The sequence below is a fragment of the Pan troglodytes genome, chromosome 7, assembly GCF_028858775.2.
Source record: "Pan troglodytes isolate AG18354 chromosome 7, NHGRI_mPanTro3-v2.0_pri, whole genome shotgun sequence".
In the NCBI taxonomy this organism is placed as follows: Eukaryota; Metazoa; Chordata; class Mammalia; order Primates; family Hominidae; genus Pan; species Pan troglodytes.
The window spans coordinates 27,600,020-27,622,815 of record NC_072405.2 but is presented as its reverse complement, the minus strand read 5'-3'; the positions used below and the strand labels follow the sequence as shown (position 1 = coordinate 27,622,815).

At 42.9% G+C, this 22,796-nt stretch overlaps 1 protein-coding gene across 4 annotated transcripts in view; it reads right to left on the bottom strand.

Annotated features, from left to right (window-relative positions):
- SH2D4A (SH2 domain containing 4A) overlaps positions 1-2,038 on the bottom strand; it is an 80,629-nt gene extending 78,591 nt beyond the window's left edge. The window contains exon 1 of one of the 4 annotated variants that reach the window (XM_016959172.4): positions 1,823-2,038. The gene's annotated coding sequence lies outside the window, so the exon portion shown is untranslated. Of the gene's footprint in view, positions 1-1,580; positions 1,652-1,822 lie in introns of those variants that run through there. The other 3 variants (XM_009454900.5, XM_009454899.5, XM_054656581.2) reach the window with 3 other exon arrangements.
- Positions 2,039-22,796: the final 20,758 nt, after the last annotated feature.

Here is a 22,796-nt window from a genome sequence, read left to right as displayed (position 1 = left end):
CCTTTCTTAAAAGAGAGAAATGATAAGCAACAAGCCCACACCTGCTATTTATTCTGAACACCAATTGCTAAAAGGTCAGAGAATCCGTTGTTTTCCATGATACCATAGATTTGGCCTGATTCTCACACCTTCACACTGTTCTACAATACAACTGTCTTTTGAATAACTCTGAGACCTAAACAAAATACAATTTTAAAAGGCCTTAGATACAGGCTAAATCGTAAAAATAGTAGGCGGGCACAGTGGTTCTACATGTAATCCCAACACTTTGGGAGGTGGACATGGGTGGATTGCTGGAGCTCAGGAGTTCAAGACCAGCTTGGGCAACATGGCAAAACTCCGTCTCTATATAAAGTATAAAAATTAGCCAGGCGTGGTGGCCCGCACCTATAGTCCTACCTATTTGGGAGGTTGAGGTGGGAGGATCTCTTGAGTTGGAGAGTTTGAGGCTACGGTGAGCCGAGATCGCACCACTGCACCACAGCCTGGGTGACAGAAGGAGACCCTGTCTCAAAAATTAAAAACATTAGGTCGGTGCAAAAGTTATTGTGTTTTATATGGCCAAAAAAAAAAGTAACTGCGGTTTTTTACGTAAAAACCGCAATTACTTTTGCACCGACCTAATAAAATAAAAATAAAAGTATTGTGGTATGGACAGTGTAACTATAACATTAACAATACAGTTTGAATTCTAATTCTTTTAAAACAGCCAGCGCTGTGGTCCAACTTTGTTTTCTTATTGAAACTTTATCTTATTCATCTACCAGCAAAAGGGCTGTTTTTGAGGATGAAACAAATTACCAGAGATGACAGCAGTTTGTAAATATATACTATTCTTCAGAAATTTGAGATTACTGTACACACAGATTTAGTATACACAGAGAATTCCACTCATATGCCAAATCTATGCCCCTGTATGCTTTCCACTTATTTATTCACTATTTTAAAATAATGGTACCCAAGTCGTTGTTTCTATTAAACCAGCAATCAAACAAAAGCCTTTGGAGCGATGAGGAGCATCTGTTTGAAAGGGGGAGGTGCCACGCTTGCTGCTTCTCTAAGCTCCCTGGGAAGGGAGAGACAACTCAGAAAACCTACAAACTGTAGCTCCTTCCGGTGCCCGCGTGACCCCCGAGTCCAGGAGCGGGCAGGGGCGCCGCTTGGCTGAGCGCACTGGGCACCCGGTCTGGGTCTGGGCCAGCCCCGCCGCTGCAGCCCGAGGGAGGCGGCGCTGCACTGGCCTCCGCGCGCTCCCAGACCCCACGTGGGGGCGCCCCTGGGTGCCGGTGCGCGGGGAACGTGCTGCGGGGGTGCTGCGCCGGCTGCCACCGTTTCCCGGGACTTCCCTCCTGGAAGATTTCCAGGCGCAGGTCGAGGACGTGCTCCTGCTAGGAGTCTAGAAACTCTAGGCCAGCCCCGACCCTCCCGGGGCCTGCACTCCCCGCGGGTGGAAGCACGCGCCGCGTGTCCCTGCCCGATTCCAGAACTTCCCCGAAGGTCCTCAGCCCCGGCAGACCCTCTCCCTCGAAGTTCCCCCGCCACCCCCTGCAAGCCCCCAGGCCCCGGGGACCGCCGCTCACCTAGCCAGCGGCTCCAGACACCGGACACCGGACACCCGCAGCGGCCGCTCTCGCCGCCCAACCCCGCACCTGAGCCCGCCCCGGGCGCCGCGAAGGGGTGGAGGCGGGGGTGAGGCTTCCGCCCGCCCGCTCTGGCCCCTGCGCCTCCCATGCACCCATGCAACCTCCGAGGAAATTCCCTTCCCCCTACTCCCACCCCACGCATACTCTCCCCAAAGCCTCTCCCCACCCCCAGCACCTACCAGTGCTGGGCGCCCCTGGGCAGGGTGGCTCGATCACCCGCCACATCCACTTGGCCGCCAGAAGCCGTCGGGGAAGGGAGAGAGGGAAAGGCAGAGGCGTCTCAAGCGGCGCAGGCGGGCTGAGAAAATACTCCGGCCCGGACGCGAAACAGCTCTTGTAGCCGTCCCGCCCGCGCCGCCCCGCCGCGCCCACATGCCGGGGTGACTGGCGGGGCGCAATCGCGGCCCCACCCGGGCGCCTGGAGGCTCTCCAGGGCCACTCGTCGGCGAGGCTGCGTGGCCTGCGCATCTCGGGCCGCCTGACCCGCGCGCTGTCCCCGAGCTGCGGTAGTCCGGGGTAGGCTTGCTCCTCTCCTCTCTTAGTTCATGAGACAGGGATCTGCAGTCTGTGATCTCTTGGGGACTGCAGGACTTAGATTAAATCTGCAGATCTGGGCCTTTCCACGTTTCAGAGCTCGGGGTTCCTTGCTAGGTGGAGGGTAGGAGGGTGCGCAGGCCCCACTTGTTCACTCTGCTTGGGTGCTGCAGGCCAAGGCGACTCTAGAGCTTTTTTTCTTTTGTTGACATTAGGTAAATGATCAAACTCTTTGGCACTTGTCGGTACACGTGTGGCTTTGTAGGACAAGATGAAGGAAGGAAAAGGCTGGAAGGAAGGAGACCGCAGTCAACACAGACAGGTGGAGAAAATGAAAGAAAACTGGGGAAAAAGTTAAGATGCTGAAAGGAGTCTTGAGGATTGCAACAAGAACAGGTTGGCTTGGTGCCTGAAGACGTCAGGGAGGAGCTGGCAGTCCACAGTTAGAGGAAATCTTGGAGGAAAATTGAGCAGAAGCACAGTGGAAAGGCATTTCCACTGGAGGGCATTTTCCATCCTAGAGGAGCATGTGGAAGAAAACCGCCTGCTTTGGTGAACCCCAGATTTGGTGTGTTGGGAGAGATGTAATAAACAGTAAACACCAGTAGTCCTCTCCACGGACTACCTGACCTCTTCAGGAGCCCGACCTGCTGGATTCAAACACAAAATGGCATTCCCTGCCTCTCCAAACTGCAGAAGCTGTGCAGAGTTACATCAAGCCTTGAGGCAGGCAGCATTGTCAGGAAATAAGACCCAGCTATTTAGGAACAATTCCGGGAATCCCATCAGGGAGGAATTTCTGGTCTAAGGCTTAGTTCCTACTGCAGTTTAAATGATAGCATATGGGGTGCTTTAGGCTGGAGTGGGATTGGCCCCTGGAAAGCTACTATGACGAGGTCAAAATGAATCCTAGCCCTGCATGGATGCATCGGTTGAACCATACAGGGTGGTTTATCAGTTAGGAAAAATCCCACAGGACACTGTGACAGCCAGTTACCTTCCTCACACCCAGTCTCTCTCCAGGTCCTGGCAAGTCCTTCCTTATAACAGCTTTATCACTGTGCTACTAACCTCTGTACCTCACTTTCCTCCTCTGGATAAAGAGTGTCTGCCTCGGTAAGTTGTTAAGAGGGTTAAATGAGATGCTACATGCAAAGAGATTAGAACAGCTCTTGGCATGTGGTGAGTGTTCAAACACATTCACTCAGATCAGTTCATATCACATTAAGGTACTGTAATTCCACATTCCTGCCATCTCACCCTAGGCTGTGGGTTCTGCCCACCATGCCACCTACCTTCCAAGTCATTCCCAGGGATCCCGTCCTCCTGGTATTCACATCCTTGCATAGCTCCCTGCCACTTTGTAAAGGTTGGTATGCTTGACCAATAGAACCCGGCAGAAGTGATGATGGTCTGCCACTTCAGAGATTAGGTAAGGAAACACCTTCGCGCTTCTATCTTGAAATAATATTAACAGCCCAAAGGAACGCACGCTGTACACAAATAATGCAAACAACTCAGAACCCAGACTCTCTTCCCTTTTCTCTCATCTGCCCATTTCCATCCTTCTTGTCTCGTGGCTCTTTCCTATATTTGCCATGATCTCTTCTTCTTCTCTTATTTTTATAGTTTCTTCTCCATCCTCTTCACTTGGTCTCCCCTCTCCTCTATCACCTTCTCTTTTTGTTTCCTTTCTGCTGACTCCTGGAATTTCCTCTTTTAATTGGCATGGTCTGGAAGAGAAAAGGTAGATGTTTTTCCCTTAATTTCAAAAGTAGACAATTCGAATTTTTTTTTTTTTTTTTTTTTTTTTTGAGATGGAGTTTCTCTCTTTTTGCCCAGGCTTGGAGTGCAGTGATGCAATCTTGGTTCACTGCAACCTCGGCCTCCTGAGTTCAAGTGATTCTCCTGCCTCAGCCTCCCAAGTAGCTAGGATTATAGGCACCTGTCACCACAACTGGCTAACTTTGTATTTTGTTTTTGTTTTGTTTTTGTTTTGTTTTTGTTTTTTAGTAGAGACTAAGTTTCACCATGTTGGCCAGGCTGGTCTCAAACTCCTTACCTCAGGTGATCTGCCTACCTTGGCCCCCCAAAGTGCTGGGTTACACGTGTGAGCCACTGCGCCTGGCCAAGAATGTTTTATAATACTCTAAAAAAAATCAGATGGCCTATTACTTGTGGGGCCTTCAGTTACTTTTTCCCTCCCTTTGGGCCAGTACTCTCAGAGGAAAACATTTCCCCCCTCCATGATCTAGGATGTGTTGTAGGGACGAATGTGGGGAAGACTGCTGACAGGGGCTGGCCACTGACGAGTCACAGACATGGAACATGGTAGCACCAACATGTGTTCAGGAATGCTCTGCTGCAGCGTTCACTGCCAGAACTTAAAGAGAAAGCTAAACATCTATTTATTGGTTACTAATATGTTTAATTTGTCATTTATTCGTGGTAATGAATACCATGAAACAAATAGCCTACATTTTAATGGATGTGTTCCTTGGCCTTCCTTTTGGACTGTTGCTTAGGAGCCCTGCTGCCCAGGGCTGTCAAGTAAAATGGCATAGCATGGCCCTTGTACAACTGTGGGTGGGCAGGGGACAAGCACAGAGATCACTATGTGTAAGGCGCCCCCTGGAGTTGTGCAACACTGCCAGCCCTATTGTTGCCAGAAAGACAGGATAAGCCACTTTGCACTTTTTCTAAGATAAAGATTAATCCTCATTTCAGTTCTACAGACAATGAAAATTGCCTTCATATGTTTTCTTTATAAAATAGAGTATTTTTCCTGTCATATTTTATGATCAGCATCAGAAACCTCAACCACTTTTTAACTGTTAAAGCAGGTATACACTTGTACCAGAGTGAATGTAACGTACAAATGAAAGAAAAATACAAAAACATTTAAACTTTACTAAAAACTGATCAAATCTCAAAATAAATCTTAATCAGTTCATCAATCATTAAAAATATATTTAGGGTCTGCTGTGTTTTCAGCTCTCTGTGAGCAGTTAGATTTGATTTTGAACTATTTTCACTTGCGTATGGTTCTGTATGGGCCTTTATTTCTTCATCTTCATAAACACCAAGATAAATTATTGGTCTTTACATTCATCTTTGAATCAATTACATTACTGTAATATTTAATGTTTTTCCAAGAGTTACCTTTATGGAGTTCTTTCTCTAAAATCCACACTCTGAGTTGCTAATTAGACATTTCTGGTTTCTCATATGTGTGTGTGTATATATATATATGTGTGTGTGTGTGTGTGTGTGTGTGTGTATGTGTATATATATGTGTGTGTGTGTGTATGTATGTGTGTATATATATGTTTTAGATGGAGTCTCGCTCTGTCTCCAGGCTGGAGTGTGGTGGCACGATCTTGGCTCACTGCACCCTCCACCTACCGGGTTCAAGTGATTCTCCTGCCTCAGCCTCCAGAGTAGCTGAGACTACAGGCATGTGCCACCACGCCTGGCTAATTTTTTGTATTTTTAGCAGAGGCAGGATTTCTCCATGTTGGTCAGGCTGGTCTCAATCTCCTGACCTCGTGATCTGCATGCCTCAGCCTCCCAAAGTGCTGGGATTACAGGTGTAAGCCACCATGCCCGGTGGTTTCTTATATTTCTGTAATACAGTGACAAGCAGCCCATGTCTCAGAGAACTGCTCACCTTAAACTTATGGGTGGAATTGGACAGTCGCTATCCCAACGATATGGGACATCTGCAGTGGCCTATGGTAACCAGCGCTTTTTTATGGGTCAAAGCTCTGAGAAAGGAGCAGAAGCAAACTTTTTCTAATATTCTGGTGTTCCTTGGATCTTCCCAGGCAGTTTTGATAAAGTCTACTAGACTCATAAAATCAAATCTCATCTCTTTTTTGGACCAGATTCAGAAATGGGTTTCCATTTCCTAGCTTCTCTCTTACAGGCAATCTTTGCAAAAAGTGCACAAATCCCTTTTAGTTTTATAAGGAATTTTCTGCAAATGAGTACAGCAGTTCTCAAGTACATATTAAAATAACCCAGGGAGATTTTCTTTGTAACATTTGCCTCTTTGTCTACTCCTCCAGGGAGTTATTTGATTGGGATGAGATGGAGCGCAGATATCAGCATTTTTTCAAAGCATCCAAGGGGATACTAATGTGTGGCCAAGGTTGAGAGCCACTAAAATATATGGAAATAAAGTTAATTGGCTATGAGAAATGTTGAAAAAGTAGTAATGGCACTTCCTGGACTTTACTGAAACATACATAAGGCTAGATAATCATCTTCTTCATTCTGGTTTTTGAGTGAGTTCCTAAACTCAGTCTGAGATAGACTTTCCACCAAACCCAGACTGTCATTTAATAGGATGGGAATGAAATGAGATGCATAAGATGACAGTGTCTGGCTTATTATGGGATGCGCAACATACACAAGTTTTACTTCTTTCCTTCCTTCCACTTCTTCCTGGTTTTGAAACCCCCGACATTCCCTCTGGCCCTTTAGCTGAGGAAGGCATTTCCCTCTTTGGCACCAAAGGCTCGCGCACTCCCACACACACCCCATGCATGGCTCCAAGTGTCCTCCAGATTTCTCTAACTGGAAGTTGAAGTGCATTCTGCCCTTTGGTAAAGTAAGACACTTTGCCTCTTCCTCTAAGTGTATGTTTGAATCAGAGCCAGCTTATGGCCTCTTCGATAAGTGCCATTGTTTAAGTTTGAAACAGAGTTGGTTTTGACTGCTGTGTTGGTATTTTAAGGACAATTAAATGTATACAACACCTGGCATAGCTTCTAGTGGAAGGGCATGGCCCATAGATGACAGATCATTCTATACAAATAGAGAAATATGAAAGAGGGTAGCTCCCTGAACCCTTCACAGAGAGGGTTCTAGATTCATAGAAATTATATTGCCACATTCACCAATTTAAACATCACAGAACTAGTCAGTGGCATACAGAATTAAAACAAAGACTTTCTGATGCCTAATCTCTTTACATAGTTATTACACTACATTAAGTTAACTAGCTCATTTACCTTACTGAATTTGGGAGTGAAAGTGAAGCAAGTCACCATCGGGTCTCTCTCCTAACAGACAGCACCTATGTCTCTTGATGGAGAGCAGATGGGAGCTACCTCCAAAGCTGCACTGGTTCATGGCTGGCTGGATGTGTAGATGACTCGGCTCCAGTTTCTACTCTCAGTCCTGGGTTCAGAGTTGAAGACCTGCAAGTCACACACAAGCTTTTGAGCCTGAACAAAGCAACAACTCTTTTTTTTTTTTTTTTTTTTTAAGACTGGGTTTTACCCTATCGCCCAGGCTGGAGTGCAGTGGCTTGATAACTGCTCACTGCAGCCTCAACCTCCCAAGCTCAAACGCTCCTCCCAAGTAGCTAAGACCACAGGCATGTGCCACCAGGCCTGGCTAATTTTTTATTTTTTGTAGAGATGGGGTTTTGCCATGTTGGCCAGCCTGGTCTTGAACTCCTGGCCTCAAGCGATCCTCCTACCTCAGCCTCCCAGAGCACTGGATTACAGGTGTGAGCCACCGCACCCAGTGTGTGACTCATCTTAAGTACAATAAGAAGGTATTGATGGAAAACCAAACAATTCCAAGTGATTCTTTTAGATCAAATTCTGACCCAGAGAGGAAATATAAAGAAAAAAACAAGGAAGAAGAAAATGAGAAGAGACAGAGGAATCAATACCAGAAGGATAAAAAGAATGGAGGAGATTTTTTAAAAGAAATCTGTAATATAGTTGATTTTATAAGTGAGCTTCACTTAAGTACGTTCCTGTAGAGTCTCAAATCCACACTTCTTTTTAATAGAGAAATGGTTCACACAAGAGAGAAAGGAAGAATGCCTCTGGGCTTCAGAAATTATCTTGAGAGTCTTTAATGAAAGAAGAATTCCTGCCCAATACTGAACTTAAAAGTATGAATTTCATTGTTAGTTTTGGTATGTGGCAAGCAGAGTTTCCAAATTGTTTGAATAAACAGTCTCATTAAATGCCCAGGAACAAAAGACTCCAATCTTACTTTTTTTTTTTTTAAGACAGTATTTCCTAGTTAGATTCCAAGGAAGAAACATGTGACTAAAGATTTACATGACACTTAACGCTCCAATACTGTTTCTAGACCTCTGAGTGAACTATAAATGATAATGACACCATAAATCTGTGCAGATTAACTTTGCAAAGAACTTTCAGACTATTACTTCCTTCTGTCCTCATAATATGTTTGGTGAGGCAGGCCCTTGTGATCCTCAATTGACACACAAAGACGCTTGGGTACAGGGAGTATCAATGACTTGCCTAGGTTTACATAGTAACTTGGGCAGTGGGGGAACCAGGGCTGGGACTCAAGACCTCTAACGTGCAGTCTAAGGCTCTTTCTGCTACACCATGCTGTCCCCAGCACACCCTCATTTCCCCAGTTACATTGCATGTATCAGGAAGGCTGGAACTTAACCTCATTATATTTCTGTTCCCAGAGCCTAGCTCAGTGCATGGTATACAGTGAGTGCTTAACATATGTTTGTTGAACAAATGAATGCATGTAAATTTGGGTTAGCCCAGAGAGAGCCAGAGCCTTCCTGATTAACCTGAGTAAGCTCACTTTTGGAAATTAAGCCTAAGTGGCTCTGTAACTTAATAGCTATTAATATGTTCTATAGAATACCTTAACCTCAGGCATGGTTCCTGTAGCCTGAGTGTTCTAAGATGAGATGCTATTCTGTATAAAAGGAGGAGGTGATCTCATGGAGATCATGTTATTATCCTGTCACAGAATCATATGCTTTTATTTTATTTATTTTTCTTTTTTTTGAGACTGAGTCTCGCTCTGTCGCCCAGGCTGATATTCAGTGGCGCCATCTCGGTTCATTGCAACCTCTGCCTCCTGGGTTCAAGCAATCCTCGTGCCTCAGCCTCCCGAGTAGCTGGGACTACAGGTGTGTGCCACCTCACCCAGCTGAATTTTGTATTGTTGGTAGAGACAGGGTTTCACTATATTGGCCAGGCTTGTCTCGAACTCCTGACCCCAGGTGATCCGCCTGCCTCAGCCTCCCAAAGTGCTGGGATTACAGGCGTGAGCCACCGTGCCCGGCCTGAGACACCATGCCCATCCTATTTTTATTTTCTCTTGAAGTTTTATTATTTTTCAAATTATTATTCATTACATGCAGTGATATATATATATTTTATCCCTAAAATGTGAGTGATACTGATTTGAGTAACCATTGTGTTGAAATACAGCATTTCTAGAACTCTGACACAGAGTGATTAGTATTTACATGATTCATCTTACAATTTTAGTAATATGCCGTCTTGAATTATTATTCAATCATTTCATTATTCTTGATTCCCCAACTAGATTGTAAATTACTTTAGACCATGACTTGTGTATTTATTTTATTTATTGTATATTCCCCTCATGCCTAATGAAGGACTGACTGCACAAAGATGAATTTCTGAGTGTCTAAATCGAAGGATGTAGAATTCTCTTGACACTTTAGAGTAGTTTGAAAATGTTTGTAAGATAATTTTCTTTTTAATTTATATTGATCCAACTTAACAAATACTATAGTTAGAATGAAATGTTTTATTAAATTCTTCATAGTCTTTCATAAAAGCCATATATATACATACACATATACATATACATATATGTGTGTGTGTGTGTGTATGTGTATATATATATAGTTTTGTTTTGTTTTGTTTCATTTGAGTCAGAGTCTCACTCCTGTTTCCCCACTGGAGTGCAGTGGCACAACCTAGGCTCACTTCAGTCTCAACTTTCCAAGATCAGATGATCCTCCCACCTCAGCCTCCCAAGTAGCTGGGACCACAGGCATGTACCAATATGCCCAGCTAATTTTTTGTACTTTTTGTAGAAATGGGGTTTCACCATGTTGCCCAAAGTGCTCTGGAGCTCATGGGCTCAATAGATCTGTACGCTTTGGCCTCCCAAAGTGCTGGGATTACAGGCATGAGCCACCGTGCCTGGCCAATAGCTATATATTTTTATAATAAAATTTTTTTTTCCTAGGGCAAACAATAGAGACAGAATTGAGGGTGCTACTTCTAGAATGTTTGAGTCAAAAAGCCATACATGGCTCTCCTCTTCCTTCCCTTCCTGCATTTCTTGTCTTCTTGCTTTTCATCTCTTCGTACTCACATGATATGCTTGGAACACACAGGGGTGTAATTTCCATTGATCACACGAAAGGAAAACGAATGATTGCTTCTGCTTGTTCATCGAACATGTGGTAAGCCTCTGTTAGTGCTGGGGGAAAATGAAAGGAAACAGTCCCTGATGGTAGTGAGCATAATATCTAAAAGGGTAAAATGTCGTGAATGAAAATAATTATAATGCTTTAAATAAAGAAGTAGAAAGTATAAGTGCCGAAAAGGCCACAGAGACGAAGTTGTGGGCATTCAGGAGAAGAGAGATTACATCAACATGGAGGGATCAGTAGGGTTTTCATGGAGGATGTGGTATTTCAGATGGGTCTTCAAGGAGGAATCTGACATAGACAAGCAGAAATGAGACACAAAGCCATTCCAGGCAAAGAGATTCTAAGAACAAAGGCTTAGAGATAAGAAAGATGGCCTTATATAGAGAACTGTGATTCTAGGGTGATGAAGAGGAGTTAGGAATGATATGGCCAGTGGGATTCTTTAAGATTAGACTGAAGGGAGCCAGGAAAGCAGGACCAAAATTATATACTTTTCTCATTCACTATTGCTGAGCTTTTAGAGGGGAGTACTGTATTTTAGAAAGATTAATCTGGCAGTATCTGAACAAGGAGAGATTGAAGGCAAAGTGAACAAGTTCAAAACAAGGGCTTAAATTATAGTGACAGGAATAAAAAGGAGGAAGAAAATTGATATAATTTAGATAATACTGGAGGTGGGGGCTGGTTTGGATCATGGGAGCGGATCCCTCATGACTTGATGCTATCTTCAAGATAGTGAGTGAGTTCTTGCGTTACCTGGTCATTTAAAAGTGCGTGGCACCTCCCCCATCACCCCACTGTCTCTCTCTTCATCCTGCTTTCACTGCTATATAATGTGCGTGTGGTCCTACTTCACCTCCACCATGAGTAAAAGCCCCCTGAGGCCTCCCCAGAAGCTGAGCGATGTTGGCCCCATGCTTCCTGCAAAGCCTGCAGAACACTGAGCCAATTAAACTTCTTTTTGTCATAAATTGCCTAGACTCAGGTATTTCTTTATAGCCAGACAAGAGCGGTCTAATACAAGGATACAAAATAGATTGATGAATAGAACTGCAATGCTTCCGTACTAGTGAGGAATGGGGAGGGGGGCCAGTGCTAGGAAGACCACAGAACCAGTTTCAGCTCCCATGCTTTAAGTTAATATGGTAGAGACCTCTACTACAATACCAAACAGCCGCTGCATTATCTTGTCATTTGGGCTTATGGGAACTTTGAAGGCAAAACAGGTGAGCTGGCCTATGACCAACACAATTATGTCTCCTTCTTTTGCTTGAATTTCTAATTTCCTTGTTGGCTGGTGAAACCATCTCCCTCCAGAACATTAGGGGCCTCTTACAAAGCTACATGATCCTGCATCAACGCTACTGCTAAATTTTTTATGTAATCCTATGACTGTTGTTATCCAACTCAGCCATCTCACTTACCCAAGCCCAGAACAGCCTCAGGGGTCCTAGAAAATCCCAAGGTCAATTGAGTCAAACATCACGAAGGCTGGCATGGGGAGAGACTAAGGGAGAAAAATGGAGCCTCAATTAGAAGGCCATTTTATGTATCTGCTTGTGCTCACCTTCTTTGAGTCTATGACTAAAACCTCCACATCAACTCTCTAAACACAGAATGTTCTGGAAGGAAATCTAATCTGCACACCAAAAGTTGTCCTGACATTATATTTTGTGGTCTCTTCATCTTATTAATGGTAAACTCCACTGGTTATCATAAAGTTTATTTTAACTTCCCCTTCTTCACATACCTTCTTATGAGAATAGGAGAAATTCATGGGGCAGAGTCACAGAGTCACAGGGACAGTTGGGATTGTGCATGAGGCTGAACACATAAAATTTTAAGGCTCTAGGATTTGGGGAACATTCTCTTAATTAGAAGTTTTTAGTAGTCTGCCTGATCTTTCCAACTTGGATAAGTCATCGTTTGCTGCATTACAAACACTCGAAACCTAGTGGCTTTAAATGGTAACACTGCACTATTTCTCATGAGTCTGTGGGTCAGCTGAGTGGTTATTCTGCTGGTCTTGCCTGGTCTCAGTCTCATTCTAGCTCCCCGAGAAGCTGGAACAGGCTGGAATTATCGGGCCTCTCCCTGCACGTGGTCTTTCATTCTCAAGGAGTCCAGGCTGCCTTTTTTATATTTTCACATTTTAGTGGCAGCACTTCAGGAGGACAAGCCCCAAAAGCAACACATGTACCAATGTCCTCTTGGCTGAGGCAAGCCATGTGGGCTAAGTCTAGAGTCAATTAGGAGAGGACCATACAATGACATGGATGCTGAAAAGTGTGATTTATTGAGGCCTGTTGGTGCAACAGTCTACCAGACAGTCTAATATAGAATTCTCAGCATATGAACAACATGCCCTGGGATGCTCAATTTTTTACAAGAATTTATTCTCCGGTGTCCTGGGATGATTTTTTCTGCAGATGTAGAGTGTCTGGACAACTCATAAATTAGACAAACTACTGTGGGGCTTTCTGCAGGGATCTGCCTGTTCTTCTCCTCCCTTCCCTCCCTCCCTCCCTCCCTCTTCCCTTCCCTTCCTTCCTTCCTTTCATTCCTTCTTTCCTTCTTTTCCTTCCTCTGTTCTTTCCTTCGTTCCTTCCTCCCTCCCTTCCTCTCTTCCTTTCTACCTTCTACCCTCTCTCCCCCTTCATTCCTTCCTTCCTTCCTCATTCCTTTCCTCTCATCCTTCCTTCCTTCCCTTCTTTCCTTCCTTTCCTTCCTCTCTTCTTTCCTTCCTCCCTCCCTTCCTCTCTGCCTTTCTACCTCCTACCCTCTCTCCCTTCCTTCCTTCTTTCCTTCCTCATTCACTTCTTCTCTTCCTTCCTTCCTCCCTCCCTCCCGTCCCCTCCCTTCCCTTCCCTTTCCTTCCTTTCTTCCTTCCTTCCCTCTTTCCTTACTCCCTTTCTTCCTCTCTTCCTTTCTCCCTCCCACCTTTTCTTCTTTCCTTCCTGCTTTTCTTCCTGTTGTTTTTTTTTTTCATGGAATCATTTGAATATTTGAGCCCAGTTATTAGGATTAATCCCTCAAACCCTTTATTTGACAAATATAGAAAATGAGGACCAAGAAAGGCAATGACTTGCCAGGCTAATTTAGAGGACATTAAAAACTAGAATTCAGATCTTTCAAGCATCACTCTAGTGAACTTTGCACAAATAAATTACCTCCCTCTTCATGTCCTGTGCATACCTGATCTCCAGTTGTCTTTTTTTATGTTAAATTATACATTTGAGGACTTCTTATCTAATGTTTCATTTAGTTTTCCATGTCTCTAATTATTTTATTTGGCATTTCCTCTACTTTTCAATACTGAGAATGTTCCTTTATTAGTTCATAATTTTGAAATAATTTCATTTTTATCACGTCTAACATTAAATTAACTAGTGGAGACACTAAAGAGAAATGGCCCCAAACCTGATCTTATAGCACTGAACCAGATGTGTCCCCAAAACTATGTACCCTCCTGTTTATTATTAACTTTTATTTACCTTGTTTTAACTGCTATTCTGACTGCAAGACTATGGTCTAATACTTGATAATTTTTTTTCCAGGAAAAAAGGTTATCACTTTGCATCAACCAACCCACAACTTGTAGCTATAAGTAAATTCAAAGTAGCATCTTTTATTGATTTTATTTTTCATCAAGCCTAAAGGTACAATTTAACAAACAATGAAATGCCATATAGGAGTTAGACTTTTAAGTTCTTCTTTCTGCTGTGTCTTTTCTGTGAGTCAGAATTTCCCAGAACATAAGCCATTATGTGGGAATAGATTAGGCATCTCTGGAAACCACATCAACACCCTTAGCTTGTGCTATCGGATTTAAAGCAGGAAGTAACTTGGGCATTAGGACAGCAGGTCCCTGAACAAGTCATATATTTATATACATATATATACATATACATATGGTTCTTGTTGAAAACAAAACAAAACAAAACAAAACCCTGCTTATTACCTACTTCCTGAGTTCTAATGCTAGTTCCATAAGGGGCCTGTCACCCACAGTTTGCTTTGAGTTTCATCATGATCAACACCATCATTGATATAGTTTGGATATTAGTCCCCTCCAATCTCACGTTGAAATTTACCCAGTGTTGGAGGTGGGGCCTGGTGGTAGGTGTTTGGGTCATGGAGGTGATCCCTCATGTCTTGGTGTTGTCCTCACGATCTTGAGTTCTAAAGAGATCTGGTTGTTTAAAAGTGTGTGGCACCTGCCACCGCCAACATCTCTCTCTTGCTACTGATCTCATCATGTGACATGCAAACTTCTGCTTCACCTTCCGCCATGAGTAAAAGCTCCCTGAGGCCTCCCCAGAAGCCAAGCAGAAGAAGCTTTTGCCATGCTTCCTGTCTGGCCTGCAGACAGAAACGTGAGCCAATTAAATCTCTTTTATTTATAAATTGCCCAGTCTCATGTATTTCTTTATAGCAATGCAAGAATGGCCTAAGACAATCGTCATAATCATTATTAGCCACAGAATTCTCCTTGTCATCAGTAACAAAATTTTTGTTCAGGCCCAAGTATATTTGAAGGGAATGAAGAGAAGAAAGGGGGCTACACTCAGAGTGACATCAGGGTGTTTTCTTGGCTCACCTGAGTCAATCTCAACTCATAAGAAATAAAGGTTAGCTATTTTACCATGTTCTCCTTACATCTGATTGTCTTTGGAAAATTGTGCTTGATTTTGAGTGCCACATTTTAAGATGACATTGATCATAACGACTTCTTATGAGACCTGGTTGGTTGAAAGTGTGTTGCAGCTCCCCCTGCCAACATCTCTCTCGCTACTGTTCCCACCATGTGACGTGCAAGCTTCTGCTTCACCTTCTGCCATGAGTAAAAGCTCAAGAAAAAAACAATAGAGTGGCAATTTTTTTTCCAGAGAAGAATGAATGAGTGAAATGGGGGATAGTTAAAGGAACTGAGGGTGTCTAGCATGGACAAAATAAGTCTTGTGGGTATGTGGGGACATCTCCAAGTATCTTAAGGTGTCTCGTGTGGATGTGACTTAGTTCATTTTTGCTCTACAAATTCCTTGGACAAAGTTAGGACATTGGAGATTTGAGACCAGTTATTGCTCACCAAGTCTGTCTTCTCGCTTTGAGGCAGTCATTACCTAGCAAATGAAGGACAAATGAGGACCACACTGCCACCTTCACCCTCTCCTGGCCCTGTACTGAGTTTTACCATCCTTAGCTGTGAGTGTGCCTTCTTTCTAGATCTTTTCACCCTCTATGAATCACTGCTGCTTCTAGTCTATTACTATTGAACTATTGTACTAAAGCTCATTCCATGATGCATTTGAGACCAGCAGGCTTTGTCATTTATCTCCTTCACCCACTGCCACCTACTCAGCTCCCAAGCACTCTTCCTCACTCATAAACTTTGGCATCTGATACTAAATCTTCTTCTCTCCAACTCCTACCATCATCCTAAGAAATTTCACCATCAATGTTAATGGACAACTCATCCTACTTCTTAGCTTAGAGGTTCCTGAGTTTCTTTAATGCCAGAGACGTTCTTTACCCCCTTGAATCTCTTCAAGACCTGGATCTTCTCTACCTCTAAAATATAATATTTGAAGATTGCAACTTCTGGAGACAGTCTCTTATGCTCTCAGCTTTCTCATTAACTCACTCATACTATACTTGCTCTTTTAACTCAAATGAATTTTTAATCCCTTGATTCTTCCCATTTTATTGGCTTATCAGCTCACTTCCGGCCTTTCCTTTTTTTCTCCCCAGAATAGACCTCCTTGGTTGATTTCTTACTGCCATTTTCACTTCCCTTCCTCCCCTACCTAATTCTTCTAGGAAAAGAAAATCAAGCAATCCATGAAGATAAAGCCTACTGCAGATTCATGGGTCTAACTTCAACTTGACCTTAAATACCAGACCCTTGGGTTTCCCATTAATTCTTCAGTTATCTCTGGCTCAGATTCCTCTCCCAGTGATTTCATCAGTGACTCCAACCCATTATCATTCTCTTCATGCCCTTTCCCTCTCAATTTCAGCAGATGACCTTGCCTCCCTTCTTGAGAAAATTGATGCCTTTACACATGGTTGCTGTATCAGTCAGCATTCTTCATAATAAACAACAGAACCCAGTCTGCTGGTTGAATGCCACAGTTGTTACAGGAATCTCCAGGAAAGCCAGAAAGCCAGCTTCGGAGCTATCCAGCCCCAACCATGCCAAGAGGGCTGTTGTGGTGAGCACCACTGCCGGAATCCAAACCTTCGCTAGAACCATGCATGGCTAATGCTTAGAACTGGAAACCGGAAGTTCTGTCCCTATTGTGTCTGAACAGAATATGGAGTCTCCATGCACCTGCCTCCTGGGACATTGTTCCCTTCCAAGTCAGCATCTCATGCAGAAGCATCTGACCGATGGAAGTGACCTCACATGCCTGCGCTTTAGTGGCAAATGATGCCAGGAGAATGAGTTCTAGTTTCTACCTTGGGGAATCAGGATTCATAATGTGGAAAACTCTTCAAATATAGAAGGAGTGTTCAAGAGATGCTTCAGAGCTACAAACATGATAAACATCTCCCATAATCTTTTAGCTTCTCATTCTTTGACCAAAAACTTTATCTCCTCCATACCCATTCCTACCTCCTTTCCTCTCATCACAATGCCTTCTACTTTGAAGTTCATCCTCTTAATTTCTATGCTTAACTTCATCCCTTTCTGCTTTTGTGTCCTCTATCCTCTCACTACTATATTCTGAATCTTTCCCCATTTTGACATTTCTTAGTTTACGAATACATGCAAGGTTCTCCTATCCTAGAAATCCCTCCCTGGACTTCCTCAGTACATTCTCATTCGCTTCTCAGGTGAACTTCTTAAAATAATAGATTCAACTAACACTGTCCATGTCTTCATCTACAATTCACCACCAACCCATTGTTATCAGATTCTGACACATGATTCAGTGCCCCAAACCTGTTCTCCACTGAAACTGCTCTTACTGTGGCAAACAAATGACCATCAGCTTGTCACACCTAATGAACATGGATTAATTCCTCTAACTCACAGCACCTATCTGCTTGTTTTGACCCTGGGGATGATGCCTGTTTCTTGAAACTTACTTCTCCTTTACCTCCTGTGAGTGCCCACTCTACTGGTCTTCTGAACTTTTCTAATCAGTCCTTAATGCTCTTCCTGCAATGCTCATCTGCCTCTTTACCTTTAAATACTGGAGTTCCTAAGAGTAGTACCCTCACTTCTGACTCCTCTGATTATAATGACTCCACAAACCCTGCTTGGGTGACTTCATCTGCACACCCTTTTAAAATCCACATGTCAATGCCTCCTAAGTCTTTACCTTTAGTACAGATCTCTTCCCTGAAATTGTGACTTGGATAACAAATACCTGATGCATATGTCCACAAGAGCATTCCATATGAGTGTCAACTCAACACAGCACAAACAGAATTCATATTTTCTCTTTCACTCTAATCTCTTTTAGTTGGTTATACTAACCAGCCCCTCAAGCTATTCTTGGCTTCCCCTCCCCTTCACTACTTGTCATCTCATGTCAATTCTGATCAGGCGATGTGAATTCTAATGGCCAAATATTTCTTGAACTCTTCCCAGCCTCTACAGCTTTGCTGTCATTGGACCAAGGTCTCATCATCTATTTCCTAATTTCTAACTTGTATGGTCTCCCAACTGGTCTCCCTTCTTCTTATCTTATCTTCTCCAAATCCATCTTCTATGAAGCCACAAAAGAAATATGCTAAAAAAAATGTTAAGCCAACTGTGTTTATAGCACCTCAAAACCCATCACTGAAAGAGTAAAGTCAAAGCTCTATAGGCCCAAGGCAAGTTCCCGTCTTTCTCTCCAGCTTCATCCTTTAATCTGTCTCTCACTTTTGGCTTCAAAACACTAAATAATGTATCCAGTTTCTTGTACTTGTACCCCCCATGCTCTTTTTGGCTTCTCTGTCTTTGTACATACTGTTTTGCCTTGAATCCTCTTTCCTTTTTCCTTCCTGCACTGGACAAACCCTCACTCCACAAAGCAAAAACAAAACAGGAGCTAACTCCTTCTCATCCTTTAATACTCAGCTCAGTCATCAGATCCTCCACAAAGCCTTTCCTGACCTCTTTTCTCCTCCCCTGTAGAGATATGCCCCCTTGTGAGAGCTCCCATAATACCTATTACGTACTCTTCAAAGTACTTACTGAATATTTTATAATATCAAGTTGTAATAGGCCTTTATGCCCTGTTAGACTGTAAATGTCTTTTTTAATGAAGTGATTTTATTATATTATTTTAAAAATTGACACATAATAGATTTACATATTTTCCAGGTATCTGTGATAATTCAATACATTCATATGTAATTTATAAAGATCAAATCAGCGTAATTAGATTATTCATCACCTTAAGTATTTGTCTTTTCTTTATGTTAGAAACACTTGAATTAAGACTAAATTTCTTATGGGCAAATTTTGTCTCATTCCTTGTTGTAACCCCAGAGCTTGGTAAAGTACTTGGCATCCAGTAGACACTTTATGCATGACTGACAAATCAATAAAATAATAGATTACTTTTACAAACCCTGAAGTCTAATTTTGGTACCTAGATGCGAATCCTCTCATGGTCCCTTGTATGAAAAATGGCTCTGTCATTTAATAACCTTGTGTATATTTAAGATTTTCAAGGCCACCAAAACACATTTCTAATAGCACTTTAAAAGGTGTTTACACAGTTGTATCATCAGTATCAGAAGCCTAGCACAGTAAAGAGTACTCTTTGTTTAAAATTAAGAAGCAACCCTAACACTGACCCATGAGCCCCGCTGGATGGATGATTAGAGCATGTCCAATGTTGGAAGGCAAAATGAGAAGAAAGACTACACCAACAGAAAGTCAAATATCCAGTGTGTTTGCAATCTTTGGGCTGAAATTAGAGCTAGTGAGAGTTTGAAAGATACTTATTAAACTATAAGACAAGTGAATCATTAGGAAGGGGGATTGGAATAAATACTACGGTGAAGTAAATATATTTTCTTTAGACACCCAAAAAGGAAAGAAGCCCTTATTGCATGCATTGACAGTGGCGCAACATTTAAAGGCTTGTAAGTTCCCTGAATTGACATGATCAGTCCTTAAATGGTCTAACCCTTAGTTAAGGAACTATTATGAAATCCACTTGTAGGCAATTGCTAAGCAGAACTGAAGGCCACTTTGTAAGTTACCAGGATGCCAAGTAGGATTCACAGGGACCGATGTGTTCCTTCCTTCTGTGAAGTGAAAATGGAACAGTGAAGACCACTTTATCTGCTGCTAAACAAAGTACTGTCAGACCCCCAAAACGGCCAGATAGCCAGAAATATTGGGAAGTTAAATGTGTGTTTATTTTAAGAAAGGAAAATTTTGAGTTGATGTTCACTAATCGTCTGTATTCATGTGAATCCCCAGGGAAACTTTTCCCAAAGGTAGAATATGGGTTCTCAGAGTAAATGCCACCAGGTAAAAATATTTTTTCCTCTTTATTTAATAAACTGTCCCCTTCTACAGGCTGCAGGCTATAGACATTACAGTGTAATGAAGATGACAAAAATGTGTTACAGCGCAGTAGTATAAATTTTTGTAGGCACAAATGCTAGGTTTGAATTACAAGCATACAATTGACTTTTATTAAGATAGAAATAGTAGGTGGGCTATTTTTAATTTTGAGTTGTGTAGTTCATGATAAACTGGTCACTGTCAATGAGAGCCATGGCTACACCCATGAGCCGATAACTGAGGGAATCCTGTGATCCTTCTAGGGCAGCCTATGGAATGGTTCCTGCTGTTCTGTTAACTTTATTGGAACCCCTGTCCTGGGAACTGCTGTCCTGGGTCTTGCCAGCTGTTGGCATGAGGCCACCAACCACTCCTCCCTGCACTGTCAGGAGATGTAGCCCTGTACTCTTCCTGGCCAGGGATCCTCCCCTTCCCTATGTGGGTCTCAGTGTGACAACAGGCAGCATCAGGATTGGTTTCTGTTCCACATGTAGGGGATGGCTGTGTTTTTGGCAGGGAATTAAATTCATTAGAGAACAGAAGAAACTTTTTTGCCGCTCCATTTTTGGAAGTGGTGAATTAGTCATTAACTAAAACACTGATGGTTCTGGAAGTGATCCCCTCCAAGCTAAACTCAGCTCTCTTGTAGACATGGCCTGGAATTGAAAGATGGGTGGCTGTTTGGAACAGAACAAAGAATACTTGAGGAATGGGAAGAAGAGTGAGGATACCTGGAGGCTATCTTGGCTCTAACAGAACAAACAAGGGGACCATGGCTCAGTCAATCCTCTCTCCAGCCCCAATGTCTTTATCTACACAATGAAAAACTTGCAGGGAAAGGAATCTAAAAGTCCAAAATTCTACCCTTCCATGAATCGTGAGAATCAGACAACAAATTAGCCTGAGAATCTGAGTTAAGTGTGATTAAAAGCATATTCTATACGTTTCTAAATTCCAGCAAATATTTACATTTATAATAAAGAACAAATGAGAAATGAAAAAGAGCAATAAATGAGAAAGATTTTAATAGTGCCAACAATCTGGTTTTTCCAGCTCCTGACAAGGTTTATCCGGTCATCAATCTATGTCTTTTCTTCTCTCACAAATTAGGCACCTAATGGTTTGAGGTTTAAGTGAGAAATGACTCAAGACTAAAAATTCTGGTTCGTCAGTTGGACTAGAGGCATTTTCCTATAATCGCTTAACTTTTTATTTTCATTCTTCAAGATTAATTTGAAATCCACAGGCAGGCCAGTTATATGGGGCATTGATGTGTCACAGTGACGGCGGTTTGCTGGAGCCTCAAAGGAACAAGGCTCTATCTAGCCTGGGCAATGTAGTGAGACCCCATCCCTACAAAAATTTTTCTTAATAACCAGGTGAGGTGGATCGTGCCTGTAGTCCCAGCTGCTTGGGAAACTGACGAGGGAGGATCACATGAGCCCAGGAGTTTAAGGCTGCAGTGAGTTATGATTGCACCACTGCACTCCAGCATGAGTGACAGAGCAAGACTCTGTCTCAGAAAACGCACAAACACACACACAAATCAAGGATCTGGAAGGATATAAATGCCCTCCTGTGTTTCTCGTGATGCAGCATCTAGATGAATTTCGAAACTGCTTTGCCGTCTACCAAAGATCAAATGAGGTCTGACCCACTGCCCATCGGCCAGTGGTGATTAGTGAGAGCTGATGCAGAGGAGACTTTGGAGATTAGACACGGTGATGGGATTCCCACACCTGTGCAGCCTTCCCAACTCCTTCCTACATTCCCAGCTTGTTGTCCAGCACTCTCAAAATAAGTGTTACAAATGCATGGGCACCCATATGGAGCTGATATGTTTGAATTTTTTCAATGACAAGTTTCTAAGATCAAATTCAACAGTAAAAATAAAAAATACTTGTCAAGTGCTAGTATGTTCTAAGCACAGTGGTTGGTAGGGGAATATGTGAAAAAGCAAGATAGAGAAGCTTCTGCCGTCAAGTTTTCAGTCCAGTGGGTAAGGGACTAAAAATCGATTGATCAAGCAAAGATTTTAATAGGTTTCTGCCAGGCTCCTATTGCAGAAGACCAGGATTATTAGGGCAAAAACATCAGTCAGACTTTAAGCGTCCTGCCCATCACCTTCTCTCCCCAAAGTGGTTACCTGAAACCCCACACATGACAGGATGGATTTAAACACTCAAAACACGAATGAAGTATCCTCTTCTCTTATCTCCCTGGGAGTCTGCTCCCTCTTCTGTCTTTGCCTGGCTCTAATTTTGTCCTCTGACTACTGTATACTTTGAAATTAAGAAAATGGACAGAATGGGCCAGGTGCGGTGGCTCATACCTGTAATCTCCGCACTTTGGGAGGCCGAGGTGGGTGGATCATGAGGTCAGGAGATTGAGATCATTCTGGCTAACATGGTGAAACCCCGTCTCTACTAAAAATACAAAAAAAAAAAAAAATTATCTGGACATGTTGGCGGGCACCTGTAGTCCCAGCTACTCGGGAGGCTGAGGCAGGAAAATGGCATGAACCCGGGAGGCAGAGCTTGCAGTGAGCTGAGATTGTGCCACTGCACTCCAGCCCGGGCGACAAAGCGAGACTCCATCTCAAAAAAAAAAAAAAAAGAAAGAAAGAAAATGGACATAATGATCACAGGTTATTACTTCCATCCACAGTTTATTACCTCCATCTGCCTTGAGCTGTGTGTGTTTCTAGATCCCATGGCATAGATAGACAACACAATGTTGGCTTCCATGCAGGTGTAAGTGACACGTAACTGATGCGCAGCATATATCCTTGTGGACTTTCTCATTCCTCACCCCTTTTATTCTCTCCAGCTGCTTCGTACAACTGGATATGGGATTGAGGAAAAGAGTTCAGAGA